Consider the following 6815-nt stretch of genomic DNA (forward strand, 5'->3'; position numbering starts at 1 on the left):
CTGTCTCCCAGCAAGGAGCCATTAATGGACGACACGAGGAGTTACTGCAATGTCTTATGGAGGGACTCTAAACCCTGGCAGAACGCCATAACCAGGCGTTCAAGAATTTGCTGGAGTAATTCCACGGATTCATCACTAGGCAGCGGGTCACACCCGTAATGCTTGCAGCCCGGGTGCTGCCCATGGATCTTGACTCCCTCATAGCCTTGACCATCCGGGTTGATGGGCAAAATCTAGAATGTGGGAGGGAGAGGGAATCTACGCCCTCGATTCCCACCTTGCCTCCGAAGAATCCTGGAGACCCCCGAAGTCTACATGTCCGAGTGAACCCGACGTCACCCAAGTTCTCTCGGGAATCACCGAGGGCTGCCGACTCGCCCCCTTCGGAGTCCAGGCACCTGGGCAGGGCTAGATTGACTCCGGCTGAGTGCTTACGCCGACTCCACACTCAGCGCTGTCTATGTTGTGGAGCCAAGGGACATATCGTAGCTACCTGTCCATAAAAAAACCAGGCTCATCAAGAAGGGGCGAGTACTCTGGTGGGCCTTATGGAGAACTTTTCCTCTCCCCTTACTCGCACCCCTTTCCATGCCATCCTGCTGTAGGGGAACCAGTCGAAATCTCTCCGGGTACTCATTGACTCTGGGGCCGATGAGAATTTTTGAGATTCTACCCTGGTGTCCGAGCTGGGCATCCCCACTCAGCCCCTCTCCATTCCCATGGACGTTACAGTGCTGGATGGGTGCTCTATAGGCCGGGTCACTCACAATACCACTCCCATCAACCTACGAGTGTCAGGGAACCACAGCGAGGCAATCCAATTTATGCTGATGAAGTCTCCTCGGGTTCCCGTGGTATTGGGATTCTCTTGGCTCCAGCAAACACAATCCCATCATTTTTATTTGTTGAATATTTTTTATTGAACCTTTATTTTCTTTAACTGGAGAAGTCAGTTAAGAACAAATTATTATTTACAATGACGGCCTACTCCGGCCAAACCCCAACGATGCTGTGCCAGTTTTGCGCAGCCCTATGGGACTCCCAATCACGGCCGGATGTGATATAACCTGGATTCGAACCAGGTACTATAGTGACGCCTCTTGCACTGAGATGCAGTGCCTTAGACCGCTGCGTCACTCAGACTGGAATGCTGGTGCCTTTAATGGGCTGGAGTCCGTTCTGCCATGCCCACTGTCTGAAGTCAGCTCAGCCTGCCCTGGGATTTCTTCCTGTGGACTCGGAAGTTGCCCCGGACCTCTCCGCCATTCCCGCAGAGTACCAGGATCTCCGGAAGGTGTTCAGTAAGGCCCGGGCCACTTCGCTTCCACTGCACCGACCCTATGACTGCGGGATTGACCTTCTCCCAGGCACCACTCCACCCCGGGGACAGCTGTACTCTCTGTCGGGGTACGGATACCAGGGCTATGGCGTCTCTCCCGAGTTGATACGTTTGACATGTCGTGTGTGTCTCTTAGAACAGGGCACCCCTCAAGGGGGTAATATCTGGCGTCTCTGAAGCATGGAGTACCATGTACCGGGCTGCAACACAATGTCAATTAACAGGATAATGGCGGACGGAAGACAGGGTGGTGCGGCAGGTGCCGCTTCTCATATGAATGCTGTTATTTTATCTAAAACATCAGGTGTACGCCGACCCCAGCTAAGTAACTCATGCAAAGAGTTAAAGCGCAATTATGTGTTTTATCTCCAGTACTTTGCCATGATTGTCAGTTATGTAGCTGCTCTACTGATAATCTCAGTGCGTCCTTGCTGGGATGACACAATCAGTCTACTACCGGAGAATACCAACACCAAACACATTGGTTCACCGTTCCACGGGAGCGGACAGTACACAGCATACCATAATGTTCTGAATAATGGCCAAGTCTACCTCGCTCCCTATTCCACTGAACCGCTTAGGCGTAACAAACACAAGTCCAACATTTATCAGAAACTTTTAAACTACCTGTTCACTACCCTCCTACTCTCCGGGGATGTGCAACTCAATCCTGGGCCTAACATCACCGAGCCAGCGATACTCGGAGTGGAAAGCAGTGGATGGCCTCGACCACTGATCGTCGCCGCTGTGGAAGTGGGTGAGTGCTATGGTCCCATGGTTTCTCTCGACTCACCCGGCTCCAGGATAGATTTTGACTCTTCAAACATACCCAAGTCACTATATGCAATCCCTGACTCTGCTTCTGGTACGCAAGCTGTTTTAATTAGTTCCCCGCATCCAGTGCAGGCGGGAGGGAACATTCGTAGTGTCATTCCAAAAAGTGATCAAATTCAACATCTACTCACAGACTCCAACCTTGACTTCCTCTGCCTCTCAGAGACATGGCTCCATAAAAATTCTCCATATGCTGCTTTGATTGTGCCTGGCTACAATGTTTTCAGAAGAGACAGGGTTGAAGGAACAGGAGGGGGTGTGATGATTTACATTAAAGAACATATCCGATGTAAACAAATTGATTGGTCATGTGATAATGAACTAGAATGTATTGGCCTGAACGTTACACTGTCTCCCCAAATGTCTTTTACCCTTATTGGAATGTATAGGCCACCTTCCACCAAAAGTGTGTTTTTTGATCAGTTTAATAACATGCTTAGGGAATGTGATTTTGGGAAAGAGGTCATCTTAATGGGAGATTTTAATATTAATTATGAAGACAAGTCTTTGTAGGAAAACCCTCAAACGGATCACTAATACCTTTGTCTTTACACAGCTAGTTAAAGGGCCAACCAGGGTGACTTGTTGCTCTAAAACACAGATTGATTTGGTGTTCAGTAATAAACCAGAGAGAGTGACTGAATCATTCAATATGGTTACTGGGCTATCTGATCATAATCTGACACTTATAGCCAGAAAGCTGTCTAAGAGCAGGTTTAACCTCTCTACTGTTAGAAAGCCGGATCAACTAAGAATACCTAAGAGTGAATTCAACTATTTTGAAAACGCAATTAAGGGAATTAACTGGAATGATCTCTTGTCCTATACAGACGTGGAAGCTGATAGACAGGTCTTTCTATCCACAATGCAGACTACAAGAAATGGTTTCCTAAAGAAAATCAAATCCAAACCTTGCCAAAAGAGCACTCTTCCTTGGCTAAATGGAGAAATCTGGAAATTGATGAAAGAATGAGATTATGCTCTAAAAATAGCCTTAAGATCCAAATAGAGCATGACATAGGTTTACCATGTTGAGAAATAAGGTGATGAAAGAAATCAGACAGGCCAAGGCAAACTTTTTTATAAACATAATTGGTGAAGCAAAGGGAAATTCTAAATTGATCTGGGAGAATGTAAAAAAGTTAACAGGGAAAGACCATAGTATCACTGCAAAAAGACTTGAAATCATGGTGAATAACAATCTAACACAGGATGCAGTCGAAATAGCAATAGCCTTCAATTCCTACTTTATTGACTCTGTCAGGGTACTGACACAGAACCCCTCCACTGGTTTCTTGGGCTCAGTGCTAGTAAATGACACTCAACCTGTCTTCATCATAAGGGAGGTTTCTGAGTCAAAGGTGAACAAGGTGATTAGCTCACTAAAGAACTCTAAAGCCAAAGATGTGTTTGGCCTGGACTCTACCTTTCTTAAAAACTACAAAGAGTCACTCATTGGCCCCATTACTAAGGTCACCAACACATCTATTGGTCTCGGGGTGTTTCCAAGGGCATGGAAGTCGGCCATAATAACGGCCATCTTTAAATCGGGTGACCCTGCTGATGTGAGTAACTACAGGCCCATTAGTATACTACCTGTGGTGTCAAAGGTTGTTGAAAAGTATGTAGCAGAACAACTAATTGCCCACCTCAACAACAGCCCCTTCACATTACACTCCATGCAGTTTGGCTTCAGAGCGAAACACTCCACAGAAACGGCCAACTGCTTTCTTCTGGAAAATGTGAAGTCCAAGATGGACAAAGGGGACGTTGTTGGGGCTGTGTTTCTGGACCTAAGGAAGGCTTTTGATACTGTTAACCATGAGATTCTCATCACAAAATTGTCCAAGTTCAACTTTTCCCCCGATGCCTTGGATGGATGAAATCATACCTTGAAGGCAGAACTCAGTGTGTTAGAGTGAGCAATGAGCTGTCGCCCACTCTTAGCTATGATGTGGGCGTGCCCCAAGGGTCAATACTGGGGCCCCTCCTGTTCAGCCTGTACATTAATGATCTGCATTCTGTCTGTACTGCACCACATATCACACTTTCACAAAATGCATGAAGACATGGCTAAAGGTCAATCAGATTTGTGAACATAATCCCTAGCTGTGTATTGTATTCCGTGTTGTCTGTTGTCTGTAGCTTGTGAGGTGTGGAAACACTTTGTTGCTTTTATGAATTTTGTCTTGCTGCTTTTTGTTCTATGTTGCTCTGTCTGTATGCTACGTCTTGCTTGTCCTATGTTGCTCTGTCTGTATGCTATGTCTTGCTTATCCTATGTTGCTCTGCGTGTGCTCACTGCTCAATGATTGTCTATATTGTAATTGTTTTTAATAACCTGCCCAGGGACTGCGGTTGAAAATTAGCCGGCTGTCTAAAACCGGCACTTTTACTGAAACGTTGATTAATGTGCACTGTCCCTGTAAAAATAAAATAAACACAAACTCAAACATTGAGGACTCCCTAGCTGCAGGGTTCATCCGTCCTTCTGCCTCCCCCGCTGGCACAGGGTTATTCTTTTTGGAGAAGAAGGACAAAACCATGTGCCGGAGCATCGACTACCGGGGCCTCAATGACATCACGGTGAAGAACCGCTACCCGCTACCACTAATCTCCTCGGTCTTCGAGCAGCTCCAGTGGGCCACAGATTTCTCCAAGCTGTGGGTCGAATACGCCAGCAACACCCTTGCTCTGCCACGGGTCTCTCTCCCTTTGAGTGTTCCCTGGGCTATCACCCCCCGCTCTTCCCTGAGGAATACCTTCAGCCCAGATGTTTGTCCGCAGCTGTCGTCGTACCTGGAAGAGAGCCCGGTCGGCCCTTACGGCCACCTCCATGTATCGGCGACAAGCGGACCACCACCGGACTCTGTTTCCCCAGTATGTCTCACAGCCCTTTGTCTCCTGTTTCCAGGCCCACCCCTCTCCCCGTCTTGTCGACGGCCAACCGGCGTACTCGGTGAGACGTCTTGCTGAAGGTTCGACCTTTGGGAAGGGGATTCCAGTACCTGGTTGACTGAGAGGAGTATGGCCCGGAGGAGAGGTGCTCGGTCCCAGCTAGCGACATCCTTGTCCCAGGCCTCATCGCTGATTTCCAACACCGGCACCCCGGTCAACCAGGTATGCGCCCAGGTAGGATGCCAGGTGGCGCCCTTAGAGGGGTGTGGAGGGGGGGGGTTCTGTCACACCCTGATCTGTTTCACCTGTCTTTGTGCTTGTCTCCACCCCTCATCTGGTGTCTCCCATCTCCCCTCATTATCCCCTGTGTATTTATACCTGTGTTCTCTCTTTGTCTATTGTCAGTTTGTTTTGTTCGTCAAGCCTACCAGCGTTTTTCTCCTTGCTCCTGTCTTTTCTATAGTTCCTGTTTTCCCGGTTTTGACCATTCTGCCTGCCCTGACCCTGAGGCTGCCTGCCGTTCTGTGCCTTTTGGACTCTGATCTGGATTACTGACCTCTGCCTGCACTTGACCTGTCATTTTGCCTGCCCCCTGTTCTAGTAATAAACTTTTGTTACTTCGACTGTCTGCATCTGGGTCTTCCCTGAAACATGATACATACGGCCTGTGGGCCAGATTCGGCTGTGAGTCCACTCAATCCGGCTCGCGAGCCCACTCAATCGGTCCCAGGTAAGGTTTGAGTAAACTTTTTTTTTTTTAATCTAATGTCTCTGCCCAAAATGTTGGGACAAATGTTCCACTGTCCAATAAATCCATATTTTTGTTGTTGTGAACAGCATCACTCAGACATTGATTTATGGCACAGTGGAAAAATGCATTGCAGTCAATTGCAAGTGATGGCTCGGCACAATGTGACAACCAATTGTCTCTGTAATGAAACAAAATATATATTTTTTAAATGTGGTTTGGGGGATCAACTACTAGCACAGAGTAGGCCAGATTCAGTGGCTATTTTAGCATGGTGGGGCAAACAATTGGTGGGGCAAACAATTATATATTTTTTTATGCATGCCAGCAAAGCCACTACACTACACAATATGGTGACAAACAGTGCCCCAAACTGTTAAGGCCTACATAAAGCTGTCCCAACAGCAGTCCCAACACCTTACCACTGCTACACCTGTCTGTCAGCGGAGCCTTTTCTGGCAGTGATCAGTTCATTCAGCCTCATTAACTGCCTTTTAAAAAAACATAACTGATATGGCTGACTTGCTTAAACAAATGTGATTTATACTGAGAATTGAGATGTACAAACTATGGCACAAGGAGACAACGAGCGGATAAGAGGCAATCCGAGTTTTGATTAAGACATTAATGAGTGAGCTAGGACGGATGTAATAGTTCAGCACTTTTGAAATGTACAGCGACAGAATTAGGAACATGGGCTGTTCTTACAGTATTCTCCCTGCACACCAAGTCAGAACCGTAGGATAAATAAAGGGGGCATATAAGCAGACAATGAAAGCTCTTGCAATTTATGGTGCTTTCAAGACAACTCGGAACTCTGGAAAAAAAACAAGGTAGAATCATGATGACGTCAGTGATCTTCAGGTCGGAGCTTTAGAAAGTGGCTTGAGTTCCTGACTTGCAATACAGAGTTGGATGACCTTTCAAAATGTATTTTCCCAGTCGGAGCTCGTTTTTTCCGAGTTCCCAGTTGTCTTGAACTGAAGTCAGATTTCC

The sequence above is a fragment of the Salvelinus namaycush genome, chromosome 10 (assembly GCF_016432855.1).
Source record: "Salvelinus namaycush isolate Seneca chromosome 10, SaNama_1.0, whole genome shotgun sequence".
Lineage (NCBI taxonomy): Eukaryota > Metazoa > Chordata > Actinopteri > Salmoniformes > Salmonidae > Salvelinus > Salvelinus namaycush.